The sequence below is a fragment of the Pinus tabuliformis genome, chromosome 4_2, assembly GCF_031772625.1.
Source record: "Pinus tabuliformis cultivar Carrire ecotype Pingquan chromosome 4_2, CPIR1, whole genome shotgun sequence".
In the NCBI taxonomy this organism is placed as follows: domain Eukaryota; kingdom Viridiplantae; phylum Streptophyta; class Pinopsida; order Pinales; family Pinaceae; genus Pinus; species Pinus tabuliformis.
In genome coordinates this window covers 502061073-502080200 of record NC_142304.1, presented here as the reverse complement: position 1 = coordinate 502080200, position 19128 = coordinate 502061073, and the positions used below count along the sequence as shown (strand labels likewise).

Genomic DNA, 19128 nt, shown 5'->3' with positions numbered 1-19128 from the left:
GACAATGCATTTGAGCTCAGCATTCCCCCATTCCTTGGCCTGCACCCAGTGTTCAATGTGGACCGCCTTCGGCGATACTTTCCACCATTGCTAGACACATCCGACATTGCAGAACAGCTCAAACCCACAGAATTAAATCCAGATTGCATGGAACAAGCTGCAACTGATCGGATCATGGACACACAGATCAAGAACACTCGCCAACAGAATATCCAACTGTATCGAGTTGTCAAAGCAGGCCAACTCCTTCAGCAGGGCAAGTGGCTCACCAGGGAACAAGTTCAGCAGAAGTTTCCTCATCTCATGGAGGAGCTCAACGCAATTGGGACCACTGCTTCCTAAGGGGGGAGGAATGATCCAGGTGGATATTGGTGTCCACCTGCCAAGTCCACCTGGACCCCCACCATTGTCTTTCTCAGCATTTTCAGTTTCCTTAATTGTAGCACAACTTACTATTTTTAGCAGTTTTTCGGGTCCTGAACTTCCGGAGCCGTTTTGAGGCCCTAAACGACGTTTTTTTGGGGAATCCAACAATGATAGTGCTCGGATAGATCTTTCTAATGAGCTATTGTACGCGTCAAACGGAGAACATATGCCAAAGTTACGACCCCGGGAAGTTGATGTACCAACTTACCCCCAAACGGGGCCCACAGTTTGGCATTTCATCTCCTAGGGTTAGGTTTTGGAATGTTAAGGGTTTTCCATTGTTTCTCAACAATAAATAGGCCTTCGAGCCTCATTGTAACACAGTTCAGAGGCATGTAACCATCGCATCTCTTCTCAGAGATAAGCTACCATCGCCCTAGCTAGTTTATTTCCATTTCTGATTGTAAGCATATTTCAGTATTTCCTATTAATGAAATGAAGTATTATTTCCGCTGCATCTTTGTGTATATGGTTATCTTTGTAATTTTTTGCGTTCCTGTTTAAATCCGAATCACATACAATCATTAGCCCTCTTGGTTTCTTACAATAGCTATGAAATTATTCTCATGCATAATCCTGGTTTTATTGACTTTGTATATTACATTTGTTTTATGTCGTCCTTAACATGTTGACAAATGTTCCAAAACCCGTAGAAAATGGAAAAATCCAGGGAACACTAGGTGGAATCTCTACAACCATCTCTCTTACTCGAGCCCAAAAAGTTTGGAAGATCTTACTAGCTCTTGGTGACATTGCATTTGCATTTCGATTTTCTCCACTTGTTCTTGAAATCCAGGTTTGCCTCAAAGTTAACTTTTATTTAAAATTTTTTGTGAAATCAAACTTCTGTGATTCATAAATAATGGTTGAAAACTTTTGTTTGGATTCATCATCATATTTATTTATAATGAATCCCAATAATCGGTTCGAAAAATAGACACCAAATAATGGTTATATAATTATTCCTAAAAAAGTCTTCAAATGATTTATATATTCGAATCCTTTGGAAAGCATTAAGCTTCAAAGTATAACTCGGTGCCCCCTCCAATGAATCACTGTGCAGGATACTTTGAAGTCTCCACCTGCAGAAAATAGAACTATGAAAAAAGCAACATTGATTTCTATAGTGATAACAGCATCATTCTATATGCTATGTGGTTTTCTGGGCTATGCAGCATTTGGGGAAAATGCACCTGGTAACCAATTAACAGGGTTTGGATTCTACGAGCCATACTGGCTTATTGACTTTGTCAATGCATGCATTGTGGTTCGCCTGGTGGGAGCATACCAAGTAAGAATATTTTCGCCATTTCTCTTAGCTCTACTTGACTAAAACTCTATTCATTCCTGCCACCCATATAAATCTATTGCCCTAATATTTGAATCTCTCGCAGGTGATGTGTCAACCGAATTTCAATTTCATTGAAGGTTGGATTTCTTAGAAATGCGCAGACAGTGTGTTAATCAGTAAGAGAATGGACATACAAGTTCCCTTTTTGGGGTTCTACCATGTCAATCTACTCAAGCTGGGTTGGAGAACTGCATTTGTGGTGTCAACTACTGGCATTGCCATTTTATTTCCATTATTCAATGACGTGGTGGGAATTTTGGTTGCTCTGAACTTCTGGCCATTGGTGGTGTACTTTCCCGTGGAGATGTACATTGTACAGAAAAAAGTGCAACGATGGACACATAGGTGGAACCTTCTGCAAACATTGAGCTTCGTAGCTCTTCTTTTAACTCTGGTAACCGTTGTTGGCTCCATAGAAGGCCATTGGGATAGACCTCTTTTTCTCCAGTGTAGATTTTGATTTTCAAGATAGAGTTAAATTGTTTGTCTTTTTCTCCAGTGTAGATTCTGGAATATTTTCAAAATCTACCATTAAAATAAGTTCAACAATTCAACAATTTCAGGGAGAGTCTACAGAATGCTACTATGCTCCAGCACTGTGCCTGGCAATATGTTATAGCATTGTGCCTGTGTTGCCGGGAAGATAATTATTCCAACAACGCCATTGTTTCTGAGGTGAAAATAGTTCGAAAAGCGGATCTAAATGCAGATCAGGGCTGTAGTCGGAAGAGATTTCCCCAACGCAATAAGTATGATCTCGTAGCGCTGGGAGCTTTAAATAAATGGAAAATAAATAAATGTTTTTCTAATAAACCAAATAAACATGAATTTCTCCTTATTATTATTATTAGGCTTTAGTATTTTTAATATTTATGTTAGGGTTTGTATAGATAAGGTTAATTATTATGAGTATTTAGAATTATTAACAACTATATAAATATTATTAAACATATTTAGGATTATTAATAACTATATAAATAATTATATAGGATTATTAATAAATATATAAATAATTATATAGGATTATTAATAACTATATAATTTTTTTTTTTCTTCTAGGTAACGCTAATTTATTAATAAAAAAAAGTAAAAATACAATGAGGCGTCGGCCTTAGCGGTGCTCAACAAAGTTATATCAGTATGGAACCAAGAACCAAAAAGCATGACTGCCCACCGAGGGGAAACCAATTCGAAAGTGGCCATAATCAATGCCCACGTAGGCGTCCCAGATCATAAACAAAAACATATAAAGCCCACACAGGGGTCCTGAGTGTAATTCAGCCAAAATGAAACAAGTGGATTGAAAAATCATTGGGAAAACAACTATTTGGAACCTGGATAGCACATCTGTCAAGCGGGACCCACTAGGGGTCTCGTGGAGGCTCCTCCATAATTCAACAGTCGTAATCTGCCTAGTCCACCAGCTCATTCCTCTCCGCCACCTTTGCAGACGTGCCACCATCTCTGCCAACGACCTCCTGAGTGCCGCCCAAGCATCCAACGTCTGCATGCTCGCCACCAACCAAATCCTCACCATGCAGGGTGCTACCATGTCCAACTTTGTGCCTGAGAAAGCTTGTCTTCGCCTTTTCACCAACTCCCGTGTTTTCGCCAACTCCTATATCTCGCGTCTCCTCGGCCTTCCCTATGGTGTAGGCCTTCTCTTCCTTTGGTTCAGTTCCCTGAATCCGAGTAGCTTGCTCCTCCAGCTGACTCAATTCTTCACTGAAAGCCATAGTGATGGTAGCGATAATGGGAGGTCGATTCAGCGAGCTCTGAAAACAGAACTGGGCAGTGTGGTAAGAGGGGTGAGGAGGGTCAAGGGGGCCAGTTGTTTGGAATGTTGTATTCGCTCTTCTGGCCCGAGAATTCTGTGCCCGTCCTCTGCCGCTGCGGGTATGCGGGTATTGGCCAATAACATGACCACTAGACTAAGCAGAAGAAGGGGTGGATGAAGGTGTCTCTGGTTCAGGGATGGACGGCGAGGTTGGGCGAGTGCTACGGCCTCGACTGCTACCACGTCTACTCTGCATCCTATGGCTAGTTCGCATCATGGCGTGGCCAGCAGAATGGCGATTGAAGTCTTGGGCTGGGATGAGAGAGGTAAAATCAGAATGAGGGCCTGGTGAGGAATAATTCACTCTGAGATTACTACTATTTTTGAGCCTGGAAGTAGGAAAATTCTGGGCAGAATTCATGATACATTGAGTGGTTTGGGTGAAATGGAATCCATTTCCCAAATCCACACAGCTGAGAATCCAACAACGATGCCTTGTGGCTGTGCGGAAGTTCGGCTCCTCAGCTTAAGGGAGGGTAAGAGCATCTATGCGGGGAGGGGGAGAAATTATTCTAGTCTACGTCTGCCATGATTTTAAGCCTGCTGTAGCTATCTCGACCTGAGCACCAACATAATTGTGCCTGCATGTTGATATTGTTGTGCCATAAATTGGCATGGATTTGAGGCCAAACGATTGCCACCTCATTGGAGATTGTTGCCAAAATTCCATGGCATCCATTTCATTTAATCAAGATTGTCTCACATAGCCTACTTGCATCAAGCTTCAACCAAAGCATCCCATACTTCAAAAGGATATCTTCAGTTTTTTTTTTTTGGCTACGTGTCCATGCACTTCTTCTAGATGGTTACTAGAGGCTTCACAATGCTTTAAGAAATGACACTTACTTGTGATGGGTATCCTCCTCCTATTCCCTTGCTTCTCATTTCCATGCTACCAAATCTTGATAACCTAGTGGGTGAAAGGATTTGAGGGCCTTTTCAATGTATGGCTTAAGTACCTCAATGTGGCACCCATTTTTATTGATTAAACCTCAACTTTGATTGTAATATGAAACAACCATGGATATATTATTTTAATAGAATTATTAGAGTAAATCCAATGTCATCATTAGTAGATGATGAAAATTCTCCCTCGATCTACTTAGTTTTGGTAAATAATTAAATTCATACTTAATAAAATTCATTGCTACTCTTCAAACCAAAAACAATGTATAGATTTATTCTAAAGCATAGACATTTTGGATTTTCAACTTCTTCAATACTTAAACTATTTCCACTTATTATTACTATTATTTTTAGAAATCCAATTAAAATACCAAAAGCAATCGAGTTACTCATCCCAAATATAGACACTAGTAGAAAATGAGAAATTAGTGACTAGGTGACTAAAAGAGTTAGTCATTGTAGCTTTTCCATGTGAAATACTACCAAAAATGAGCAATCTTAAGTGACACAACTAAAAACGACTAACATAAATGACTAATATAGTCATAGGTTACAATATATGACTAGCTAATAGGTAATACAAGTAAAAACCACTAACATGAATGACTAAGTTAGTCTGGGAACACAAATATGACTTTCTAAGAAGTACTACAATAATATAAATCAGTTGTTTATGTTAGTCATTTTAATTGTGTCACTTCAACAATCTAAACTTACAAGTGAATGTATCTCATTTGCACACTAATTTTTTTCCCACTGACATAAATATGATTTAACAATGTCAATTGCTCTCCATCTTGACATATCTCTTTATGATGTAATCATCATCCTATTCATATTCCTCTTTAAATTTATGAGTATTTTGTTGACACTTAACACCTTTACAATTAACTCTCCTAGTTTCATATACACAATTAAAACTCCATTACTTTAAGCTCATTCATTGTATATCCGTGTCTGTGTTCTAATTAGAGACATAAGTAATAGGGAATGTCCAAATTAAGACCACTTTGTCCCCTCTTGTTCACCCAACTCCTAGCTCTACATACTACATCACAATAATATTATGCCACTTAAAATTATTGTTGTCATTTACATTATGTACACATTAGACTTTATAATATATGTATCTTATGTTTTATATATACTACACCATAGGATTGTTGTCTCCCTTCAATCATATCACAAGATATATATATGGCATATATTTATTTAAACATTTGAACTATACATATGCCCACATGGGCTTGAGGTTGTTTGTTTGTTTTGATACCCATGTCATTGTTACCACTTGGTAACTTATCAATGGGCCAATTCACCTTGTTCGCTTGTCATCCATGTTCTACGGTGGTGTTGAACCGAGGTGATTCGATTGATGTGATTAAAGGAGGGTTATATGATTATGGTATGGTCATTTTGCCTCTGTTTATTTGTATTTTATATGTTTCTTTCACCACCGCCGTGATTTTTCTCTATAGAGGTCCAAATGAGGTTTCAAAACTTCGCATTTGACTCATGACAATTGTTTTTTCTCACTTTTAGCCATTTGTGGTCTAGATTATTCCTTTCTAGTTCAACATTTTTCTCCCCACAAGGCCAAATGCATGGCATTCAAAGGCAATGTCATGTCCAATCTTTTCATTTCGATAGGGTTTATATTTGATGTTTTCTTCTATCACAATTAATTTGTCTAACTTGTCCCAATGTTCTTCATGTGTAGGCTTTGTGAGGGTTCATGTCTTCGGCCCCAGTAAATACCATTTCCGAGGATTCTATTCATTCTCATAGAGAAATATTGTCTAATACTTTGATGGAATATGAGTGTTTTGCATAGGCATGCACCTTGAAGTATTACTCTCCTAGTTTTGTGCTTAATTGCTTGAACCTCACTATTTAAGTTGTCCTGTTTTCATTAATTTTTCTTTCTAGAGTTACAGTTAAGTTTCTCACATATGGATGTATAATAATACCATAAACTATCTCTATCAAACTCATAATTGAAAATAAGAAACACAAAAAAATATTTATATCTATCATAATCTGTATAATTTATATTTTCAAAAATAGAATCATATTTATTAAAATATAGTATGATATACTAATATAAGATTAAAGACATAAATTAAAAAATCAACCATTAATTTTAATATATTCTTTGAAGTATAAATTAATCAACTCGGTCTAGAGTATGCCCTAAAATAGCTTGCTTTTGCTTAGCTAAGAGCTCGTCTTCCTCAAAAGTAAGGAAAGTGGCTAACCACCCAAGACACAGAGGCATCTAATAGAAGTGAAGGCTTGCCAATTTATAGACCACCAATGGTTCATTTCAGGTTGCCTAGTTTTCCTTGAATAATGGTGATGAGACAACTTGCATTTGTGGATAATAGCTTAAGAGAGTTGTCGACACTTTTAGTTTAACAACTAAATAATGATAAGTTTTTCTACTATTAAAAAAATATAAATTAATCAATTTACACATGGTTTAGTTTTTATTAAAATTAAAGTTCTCTTGGTTTTTATTAATATTAAATTTCTCAAAAAGAAATTGAATATGGAAATCAAATTGAAAGAGTACATGTTTCAGAATAAATAAATAAAAATTTACAGCAAAATTATTTTTAATCCTTTTTTTTAAATACACGATTTTAATGACAAGATAAATTCATCCCAGGAAAATGTAATCCCTACAAAAAAATCCATGTTAACTTTGGACTCCCACTTGGATAACACTTCCTTCTGAATTCAGTTCTTCTCTTTTTTCCCAAAACCCCATTGATTTATTTTTTAGGGTCTACAAATGGCTTCAATCTGCGATTTGGTCTATCTTCTGAAATAAGTGGCATACATTAATCTAATTAAGCATTATGGCACTGCCTAGAAGAGGCGGGGAACTCATTTCACCTATAGGCAAGAAACACCAAGAACATCAATAGGGCAGGGTAGTGCGGGGCAGGGCAGGGCAGGGTGGTGTGGGGTAGGGCAGACATGGTTTGTGGTTTTGAGAATGGTCGTCTTCTAGTACTTCACCATGTAGATGATCTCCTTAATGAAGCCCGTTGATCTGCTGCTTCATATGCCAAATCTATTTTCTAATGGTGAATACATTGTAAGTACATCATAAAGCTTGACCATACTCAGGGTTTGATTCTACTGAACAAGCCCATAATCAGGTCATCGTGGGAGATTTGGCATAACTATTTCTTGGAGAATCCAATCTTGATTCGACTTGTGGGGTTGGAACGAGGACGTAGAGGGCTACCTTAGGACCGAATTTCAAACCTGTAAGATCCGTAATTACAGAGATACAACAAGTTCAATATCGAGCTCCTACAAAGCCAAAAAATGTGAGTAGTCTTTTTAAAATTTTACATAAGTTTAGCTTTAAAAATTAGTTTGAAGGAATTCAAAGGACATAGTGAAGTATCATTATCATTAATTGATGCCCCGAAGAAAGAAAATGGAAACACCTAGTAAAAAACATGAAAGATCTAGCATGAATCATCAAGAAGAGGAAGAAATGCAACATGATATATCAAAATTACGAGACCAAGTGCAACAAATTTTGCTCTCACAAAAAGGAACAGAAGCTAAGATAGATGGTTTAAAGAAAGGTGTGGAAGCTAAGATGGATGGCATGGAAGCTAATATGGATGGTATGGAAGCTAATATAGAAGCAAAACTTAAAGGAAACATGGAAGATTTGAAGATAGATTTGACAAAGTTGCTTCAAGAAATGCTTATTGATGGCAAAAGGGTAGTAAAAGAAACTCATTATGAGAAAAAAAGAAATGCTAATCATGATTTAATAGACTCTAACGCTGGATTGAAGACCCACCATGTTCCAAAGATTGATATGAGGAATTTTGATGGCAAGGATCCCGTAACATGGATACTATAGATGGAGCAATATTTCGATAAACATCAGGTCGAGATAAACAAGCCGCTAACCACATCAGGTGGCTTGCACCCCCTTCTACCGCAACCAACCTAAGCACACTTCAACTCGTTAAGGCACACCATATGCACCCTAGTCACACTAAAGTCGGCTTTACACCACCCAATTCTAGAGGACAACCACACGGATCCCACAAATTCACACCTGAGCACCACCAGATGGGCGAGATTCTGAGAAAACCACCCTACAGAAATGGCAGGCTCAAACTCCTTAACCCACACACTGCCCACCACTCTTTGACATGAATAATACAAACACGCTGCGCTGCACACCGGATGGCCTTCACCTCTTCCACCGCAGACACCCCAAGCGCAATTCAATCCACTAAGAACCCCATTAATTTCCGCTCGAGCACCACCAAATCAGCAAAGTTCTAGACTAACCACCATACAGAGAGACGAAGAGACTCACACTCCTTATCCCACACATAGGCGAGAAGGCCCGGCGAGACAAATTCCTTTTACTTGAACCAACGATGGGCCAGAGCATGGTGGTGGCTTAGCACTACGCCTGTTTGCGTTCCCGGGTCCCAATAGAAAAGCAAGCCATGAACCCCAGACCAGACCACAGGTCCTTGATCCCCAAAATTGCCTCTCATCTAAGGTTGAAACCCCAGGGAACAACCATGGATACAAACCCAGGCTTACCAAAACTCATCTACTAAGCTTCCCCAATAAACTTCCTTCGTGACTCGCGTGCAATTATAAACATGGTAGGAGCCTCCCACGTGCCTGTGTATTGAATTCACTGAGTTTGCATGAGTGTGAAGTTATGAAGGACATGGAGCTGGAGCAGGTCTCGTGGGTCGCTTTGGTGCCACTTGTACCAACTTGTAATCATCTCCATCAGGGGGAGGAGAGCCTTTTTCTATGAGGTCCTGAAGCAGTTGAGCATTTCCAGGGTCTAATTTAGCCGCACCAAGCACTTCGTGCGAACCGGAGGCGAAATCATGATACTGATGTGATGCTCTACTATTAGCCAACTAGTCTGCCACTTTGTTACAAGCCTGAAGAACATGACCAGTAGTGACATAATCAAATATTTCCAAGATATGCCTTATGTGTTCGAGCTGATCCTTTAGTCGACCACTCTTGGAAATTTTGGTGGTAGGAAAACCATTAATGAGCTTTTGGACCATCTTGTTGACCAATGACAAGGGGCTTGGACCTAAGTTCAAAGTGTACTTTGCACGAAGAAAACCCTCAACCATTGGTCCTTTGGCAACGACCTACAAGTAGATCGTAGTCTCACCCAAAGCAGTTATGGGAGGTTGTAGAACAAGGTTTATGCAGCCAAACGAATATGCGCGTTGTGGAACTCTTGTGTTTACTTATGTTTTATGGTTATCTACAACTTCATATACATAAAAGACTTCGTGCTAATGCTTTACTTCACAGATTAGTACTTATTGCATAAACATATCAGAGAATAGTATAACAAGTATTATTTCGCATCATTTAGTAAAAAGCATGCATAACAGTATGTATAAACACATATAATGAACAGAGATACACAAGATTTCGTCAATTATTCTTATTATTTACTAAGATAGATCTTCAATACATACAACTTCTCTTAACTGCACACCCAGTTGCAATTGGTCTGCGCACTCAACTACAAACTCTTCCAGGCCTCCACACACTCAGTTGTAGAGTCTTCCCTTAAGGCCCAAAACATAGGCTAAAGACAAAAGATATCAATGATTCATTTATCACTTCTCTTATTACTTGAAAAAATATTCCATCTCCTTGTATAAACTTCATTACTACAAGACCATGGTGCACGTACCATGGATCCGATAAAACAATGAACTAATACCCTATGTCCGTTAAAAAATAAGGGGCTTTGACCTACCCCAAATCCCCTAAACATCATGCGGTAAATATAACTTTATGGACTCTGTGTGCTCTACTCCTCAAAATGTGGAGTCTTTGACCAAAACTAGATCAATTTAGGCTACGCCCACCAACCTACCAGGGTAAACATGAGACAAAGAGTTATTATGACATGACCTGACCTCCGAGCTTCAGTTATGGAAGTGGGCCGACAACTGAAAAGTCACCGACATCCCTCAAGGATTACAAGACACTCAGGGGCCAAAGAACCACCCCAGGTGACCAAACCCTGAGCTAGATAGATTTTTAAATGGCATGGGCCAATAACTACATGCACAAGCATGCAAGGGTGCAATTATGACCCTCCAAGCCCATGCACAAGCTTGTAAGAGTGCGTTTATAACCCAGAATCCTCATTTTAGAGGGTGTGATCCTAAGATCTAAGCCAAAATTCCAGGCCAGCCTCCATACCACTACCCATAACTTTCTCAAACTTTACAAAATGATAAATGATGATGAAATGTTATTTATACAAAACTTGAACAAGAACTTGACCTAACTAGGCCTAACCATGACAGTCATTTCGTCAACCATATGGTGAACACTCAAATTATAGGTAATGAATGCATATATGATCATAGGAGTTTAAAATTTATCTGAGAATCACTAAGAAGGTCTAATTCCCTCTCATAATAGATGCAATATCACTTGTTAGCCCATGAATTCACTAACCATCAAATATTTATCAAATCCTGAATAAGTCATAACTAGAGCATATTACAAATCTATGCTTATAACTAGCATATAAGCAGATTATAAACCATGAAAAAAGAACCATCAAATCACCATAATAACAAGTACAAGTGCTCATAGATTACAATAGGAAAATAGTTCTTATCAACTGATGCAAAAGCCAACCAAATTAGGGACTTCCACATACCACCCAACCATAGATTGGGATGAACCAAATATTTTTTCATCCAATCATCCCCATGCCATATTCTAAGCATGAATGTGGGATCTCAAGACATAAACAACCAGGTATTCCAGGTGATTAAACCACCTCCACCCTTAGGCTATTGTGATCTTGTCAAAATCGATCAAGAGATCACAAGCCCAAAACAAACTTGGATGCCTCAGAGTTTCTTCACCATTACCTTGAGGAATTTTCTTGTCTCCACCCACCTATCGAGGGCTTTTCGAAGACTAAACCACCTCCACTCCCAACCTTTGGGAATTTTCCCAAGACCACCTCACCCGGTTCCAAATCCTTCCAACAATCCAAAGCTCAACTAAAAAAGAATCTTGTTACACCATGGTTATCTAGGAAATGGAAAGGCAAGGCGGAAACCATTATCAAACTAGGAAAAACCCATGTCAATGACAACAAATAAACCAAATACACAAATTCATGTACCATGCATTCACAAATCAACTATGAAATCACACATGCAACCTCCTCTTGAAGCTGTCTGCTCCAACCTTCCTTGCTTGTCCTTTGCTTTCCTTGTATTTCCTTGCTTGCTTTCTCCTCTGGGTGCTCTTCTCTCTCTGAAAATGAATTCCAAAACCAAAGCTGACAAAAAGATGTGAATTGATCCTCAAAATCCTTTTTATTATTGAGGCCTCTATTTTCTTCATTTTACTCTATTTTCTTTCAATTTCCCTTTCATGCAAATATGTGACCCTTCATCTCCCTTTTTTCCTATTTTCCTTTATTTTCATAAATAAATGTCAATTAATTCCTCTTTGCTTTTTCTAATGCCTTTTTCAATTACCTTAGCCACAATAAATTGAAAGTGACACCCACTAGGATGTTTTTCCCAACATTCAACTTGGAATACATGTCCCATGCCCTTGGTCTTATTCTTTTTCCTTTATTAACTTTTATTACATGAACTTTTAACTCGAGGTTGTTACACATATTCACATACAAAGCTAACATCCTATAAGAAATCATAATGTAAACTAGATAGCTAGAACATAAAATTAATTGCATTCATTGTAAACTAACCATTCTAGCCAAGATATTAGCAACATCACATTCTCCTTGTAAGAGGAAGGTGATCAATAGCTGCACAATGATCCTCCACACTAGTTATCATGTTACACTAGAGTTTTGATCATGTATTAAGTGATATATTTAGTTTAGCAATGTCACAATATGTAAAGAGATGACACAAAAAACCTGCTTATAAAAGTTGTTTTAAAGAATGTTTTGATCCAAAAAGATATTAGTAGCCTCAAAACTTTAAACTAATACTATTAATCTAAATTATTTTCACGAAAATTAATAATACTTTATATTTCTCAATATAATTTCCTTTTACATAATAGTAGTCTATATTTCTCAATGCAATTTCTTTTTCACATAATGCAAAATAAATAAAATTATAAAAATAAATAATCAAATAAATACAAATTACTAAATAAAATATTTTTTTAATAAAATTAAAAAAAAATCACTTTTATAATTTTATTTACATCTTCTTATTTATTATATATTCATTATAATTAAATAAATAATTTCTAATACTCACTAATATATTAGTCAAAACAAAATAATGTAATTTTATTTTATATATATATAAAGTTATAATTAAACGTCATCCTCATCCTCCCCAACTAAGGGGAAATGATAAAAGCTATGAATTATTTTGATAAAAGCTGTAGTGAAACCTGCAAAGATATCCACTTTCACTTTTTCTATCATCACAACCATCGCATAAAAATCTAAAAGCAAATCACTTCCTCATTGTCCAATCAAATATCTAAAAAAAAGCAATCCATTTTCTCCGCACCATATTGCACCAGCCCAATAACAACACCCTGACTGGTCAATATTGCACAAATCCCATGTTTAACCCATAATCGAATAACTAAATTGCTTATTAACTCATTAATTAACGAAAAAGGCACTTGGAAGCTTTAAGAACATCAATTTTTGTTGTGTTACATTTTATTCATAAAGTTGAATACGTCCATGATATATCACGCCTTAAAGTCTAATTTCAACGTAAATAATTTTTTTTTATTCATATTATTATTCATAATGGTATAAATAATTAAAATTCATATAGTTGTCTGACGCAGTTTAATGGGCAATAGCTTTGAAAATGAAATATTATGTTCGAAAAGAAGTAAGTTGATTCCTTTAATTATATTAAAATATAATATTAATTAAAATCAATCATGTTGTTTATGGAGACTGGAGACTGCAATTTCATTTAGCTGACAAATTCTTGTTTCATTCTAGACATTTTGTTTTTCAAAAAAATTTATCATATGAGCTTTTGAATCATTTTTTCCATAGTGGAAATGGATTACATCATTAAAAACTTTTGTGATTCCGATAGTTGCAACCCAGATTTTTTTGCTGATTTTTTCAAAGTTATGTCTAAATATCCATTATTGTGAAAAAGTGAATCCATGAAGGTGAACTATTGAAAATATATGTGGAAAATATATATGAGTTTTCTAACCCAACTTTTCTAACTTCAAAGTGATTACATCATGAGTGGATAACAATTCACATTTTATCATGAGGGCTTCTGCCATATATGGATTTTCTCTCTGAAAAAAAAAAAACAATTCACATTTTCATTGTTTTCAAACTGGTTATTTAATATGTTAATTGAATTTATTTTAAATAGAAAAATAAATTATTATTATTATTTCTACTTAAATTTAATATTTTTTTTGTAAAATGGTGGAAAGGATTTTCATTAACAAAAATGAGTATACATTGAAATCATATTTCTCAACCTCACTAAGCTAAGAGAAAACAAAGTAACAAAAACAAGAGTATCACCCAACTTGGGGCAGATTTCACATATGCTTTTCCTTCATATTTTTTTAGCTACTTTCACCCATCCATTCAATGGAGGAGTAACCAAGGCTAGCTGCAGATTGTCGTGACAAGTTGTTGTTGATGCTCCCTTATGGGAGTGAGGTTGCTTCCAATAAAACAGTGTTATTGTTTATTTCTGGTTCTCTTTGCTCCTCAGAAGAAGAAGAGAAGTCCTCTTCCTCCAAAGGGGTTGGGCTGCATAATTTCCAAGCCTAAGATTTAGTTGTCCATCTTATTGGCTTTTGAGCACAGAAATTCTGTAAATGTCTTATTTGACAATCAAAACCAAAAGCAATGTTCAATCAAAAGCAATGTTCTCATAGTCCAGACTTGTTTGATAACAGAGTAGACAACCAAAAGCAATGTTTTCATAGTCCACGTGGAAATCACCTACTTCAGGTTGATTTTTTCAACCAAGCCTTTGCAAATGTTGAATCCTACACAAAACCTCCCATAAGTATATACTCTAAATTTAATAAACTTATATGAATACATTATTACATAATTTTGAATTATTGAAAAGTACTTTGCTCATAACAAAAAAATATGAAACATTTAATTATGTATAAAAATAAAATTTAGATTTATATAAATGTATATTTCAATATCTTAAATATAAAATAAATAGGAGCAAAGTCAAACTATTAACTTAATAATATTAAGTATTCAAAATATTTTAAAATTTAATAAATATAAAAATGGCATTAGATATCTAAAATATTTTGGTATGAGTTGAATTTAAAATTAGAGTAGTCTAATTAATAAATAAAACGATATTTTTTCCATATAATTTTGGCTTAAATTCTTTTGGTAGAGTTTTTAAAAATTATAAATTGTTTAATATGTAAAGTTAAAATATTTCATACTGTTTTGGAATTTAATTTATTTATATATTCAAAAACATATTTTAAATAATAAAAAATTACAATTTTATATCAAATTCTAATATTAAAATTCTATTTTTTTTCTATTTTATTTATTATAACTTGCGTTATAAACAATGTGCTTATTTAATTTAAAAATTTTAAATATTCCATATTTTTTTTTTCAAAGGTGGAAAAACCTATCAAACTCAGTTGTCAAACGAACACTGAGGACAACCATCTTTGGCTGCTATTCACAAATGTCAGTTTGTCGCATCACTATTATCAAGGAAAACCACCCCACCCGCAATGATGCCTCTGGGTCTTGGGCCGTTAACCTGTTTCCTTAAGTCCGAGAAAGACTAGCTCTTAGCCAAGCAGAAGCAGTTTTAGGGCATACTCCAGACCCAATAATATTTTAGAGTAAACAATGTGCTTATTTAATTTAAAAAAATAAAATTAAATATGGCATAATATTTTAGATTAATTTGATTATACATTTAAATACACATTTTAAATTTAAAAAACAGTATATTTAAATTTGTATAATCAAATTCTAATGTTAAAAGTCCAATTTATCTATTTATCCAATATACTTATTTAATTTAAAAAATTTAAATATTCCATAATATGCTAGAACAATTTTATTATACATTTAAATACACATTTTAAATTAAAAATCAATCTATTTAAATTTGTATGGTCAAATTCTAATGTTAAAAGTTCATTTTGTCCATTTATTCATTATAGCGTGCCCTATAAGCATGGTCAAATTCTAATGTTAAAAGTTCATTTTGTCCATTTATTCATTATAGCGTGCGATATAAGTAATGTGCATCTTGCTGTGTAGGTTTAAAAAATGTAGGCCGAGCGGTTTCATTGGGGTTTGTTCCGGTCACAAGGCTGAAGGTCGAACACCGAGGGCATAATCTTCCCGCTCGGGTCAGTTTTTGTTAAACACTAGTTTTTTTAAGAGTAGTTTCGAACTCAAGTTTAAGATGATTGGAAATCAGAACACTTGTTTGAATCATTTTTATGGTGGAAATAGATTTGGGAGTAGTTTTTAATATAGATTTATACTAGTTAGAAATCAAAATGCCAGAGTCTAAATCATTTTTTGATAGTAAAAATAAATTTAGCACCATAAAAACTTAAAAACTTCCTGGAATCTAAAATTTTGAACTTTAACCATTGTAACCTAAATTTAAAAATTAGTTCTATGATTTTCGAAACTAATCTGTGAATTATTTTGAAAAAGTAATGTCAACGCGTTATACAACCAATAAATAGATTAAATATATGTTTGTGAATTATTTTGAAAAAGTAATGTCAACGCGTTATACAACCAATAAATAGATTAAATATATGTTTTTACCTTTTATCAATGTCACAATCACTGTGGTGTACCACATCTAAGAGCAAGTCTTGACTGGAATCTTTCTGATCAAGAACTTTATTATGCCACGAATAATTGCTATAGTGGATAGATTTCTAACGTTTAAAGAGCACATTTTTTCCCACTTTCGGTGATCGATTCTCACTTTATTTAATACATTTAAGGCGAAATCACGTGTAAATATTAAAAAAATGTATATGGTGCTTTGTTATATATGAAATTTCAAGTTTATGATGTTATTGCTCTATGTTATATATAAAAGGGTTGAAAAGTTATGAAATTGTGAATTACATTGCAGAGCAATCAGCCGATCGAATTGTTACCACAAAAATGGACATGACTCTCCATGCCATTTCCCAGTTCTTAGCTCTATGGTCATCTATGGAGTTATGCAAGTCATCTTGTGTCAAATACCAAACTTTCATAAACTATGGGGCCTTTCAATAGTTTGAAGCGATAATGTCATTTACATATGCAACATTAGGAATCGGTCTGGGTCTTGCCAAAGTAATTGGTATTGTTTTACCTTACTCTACTCCATTATATACAATCATTAGCCCTCTTGGTTTCTTACAGCAGCTATGAAATTATTCTCCTGCATAATCCTGGTTTTATTGACCTTGTATATTACATTTGTTTTATGTCATCCCTAATATGTTGACAAATGTTCCAAAACCTGTAGAAAATGGAAAAATCCAGGGAGCACTGGGTGGAATCTCTACAACCATCTCTCTTACTCGAGCCCAGAAAGTTTGGAAGATCTTACCAGCTCTTGGTGACATTGCATTTGCATTTCCATTTTCTCCACTTGTTCTTGAAATCCAGGTTTGCCTAAAAGTTAACTTTTATTTGAAATTTTTTGTGAAATCAAACTTCTGTTTGGATTCATCATCGTATTTATTTATAATGAATTCCAACAATCGGTTCGAAAAATTGACACCAAATAATTGTTATATAATTATTCCTAAAAATGTCTTCAAATGATTTATATATTCGAATCCTTTGGAGAGCAGTAAGCTTCAAAGTATAACTCTGTGCCCCTCTCCAATGAATCACTGTGGAGGATACTTTGAAGTCTCCCCCTGCAGAAAACAGAACTATGAAAAAAGCAACATTGATTTCTATAGTGATAACAGCATCATTCTATATGCTATGTGGTTTTCTGGGCTATGCAGCATTTGGGGAAAATGCACCTGGTAACCTATTAACAGTGTTTGGATTCTACGAGCCACACTGGCTTATTGACTTTGCCAATGCATGCGTTGTGGTTCACCTGATGGGAGCATACCAAGTAAGAATTTTTTCGCCATTTCTCTTAGCTCTGCTTGACTGAAACTCTATTAATTCCTGCCACCCATATAAATCTATTGCCCTAATATCTGAATCTCTGGCAGGTGATGTGTCAACCGATTTTCAATTTCATTGAAAGGTTGGATTTCTCAAGAAATGGGCAGACAGTGTGCTAATCAGTAAGAGAATGGGCATACGCGTTCCTTTTTTGGGGTTCTACCATGTCAATCTCCTCAAGCTGGGTTGGAGAACTGCATTTGTGGTGTCAACTATTGGCATTGCCATTTTATTTCCATTATCCAATCGTGGTGGGAATTTTGGGTGCTCTGAACTTCTGGCCATTGGTGGTGTACTTTCCCGTGGAGATGTACATTGTACAGAAAAAAATGCAACGATGGACACTCAGGTGGAACCTTCTGCAAACATTGAGCTTCGTAGCTCTTCTTGTAACTCTGGTAACCGTTGTTGGCTCGAAGGCCTTTGGGATAGACATCTTTTTCTCCAGTGTAGATTTTGATAGAGTTAAATTGTTTGTCTTTTTCTCCAGTGTAGATTCTGGAATATTTTCAAAATCTACCATTAACATAAGTTCAACAATTTCGGGCAGAGTCTACAGAATGCCAATATGCGCCAGCACTGTGCCTGTGTTGCCGGGAAGATAATTATTCCGACAACACCATTGTTTCTAGGTGAAAAGAACATAGTTCGGAAAGCCGACCTAAATGCAGATCAGGGTTGTAGTCGGAACAGCACAACACAATAATTATGATCTCGCAGTGCTGGGAGCTTTAAATAAATGGAAAATAAATAAATATTTCCATGATAAATCAAATAAACATGAATGTCTCCTTGGAAGCTTTTGGAAGCTATGTTCTAATGTGATTGATATGCTAAGCTATGTTCTAATGTGATTGATATGCTAGTAGGGTATATGAAACATATATACAATTATATTTTTTAATATAGTTGATATATACTCATAAAATTATATCAACCATATTAATAATTATTATGATTATTTAAGATTATTAATAACTATATAAATATTAACCAGCAAATTATTTTTATATATCATTATATAAATATTATATAAATATTATAATAATAATATAAATTCTTAATATATATTCTTTAATAATAAGAATAGCTCATAATATTAATAATATTAGATTATCATTATATTATTTAAATAATATAAAATTATAAAAAATAATAACAATTATATTGTCTAATAATAATATATTATTATTATTATTATAATAATATACAAATATAATAATAATAATATAATCAATATTATTATAATAAGAACAATAAAAACGGATTATTTATTATTTATGTTAATTAATAACTATATAAATAATAGCAACTATATTCTTATATAATTATATATTTATAATTATTATATTAATATTATTA

The 19128-nt window shown here is 34.8% G+C and overlaps 2 pseudogenes; both read left to right on the top strand.

Annotated features, from left to right (window-relative positions):
• The first annotated feature begins 1051 nt into the window (after positions 1-1051).
• Positions 1052-2237, top strand: LOC149170187 (amino acid permease 3 pseudogene; annotated as a pseudogene).
• Positions 2238-3617: 1380 nt separating this feature from the next.
• LOC149170186 (amino acid permease 2-like) lies at positions 3618-18371 on the top strand (annotated as a pseudogene).
• The last annotated feature ends 757 nt before the right edge of the window (positions 18372-19128 follow it).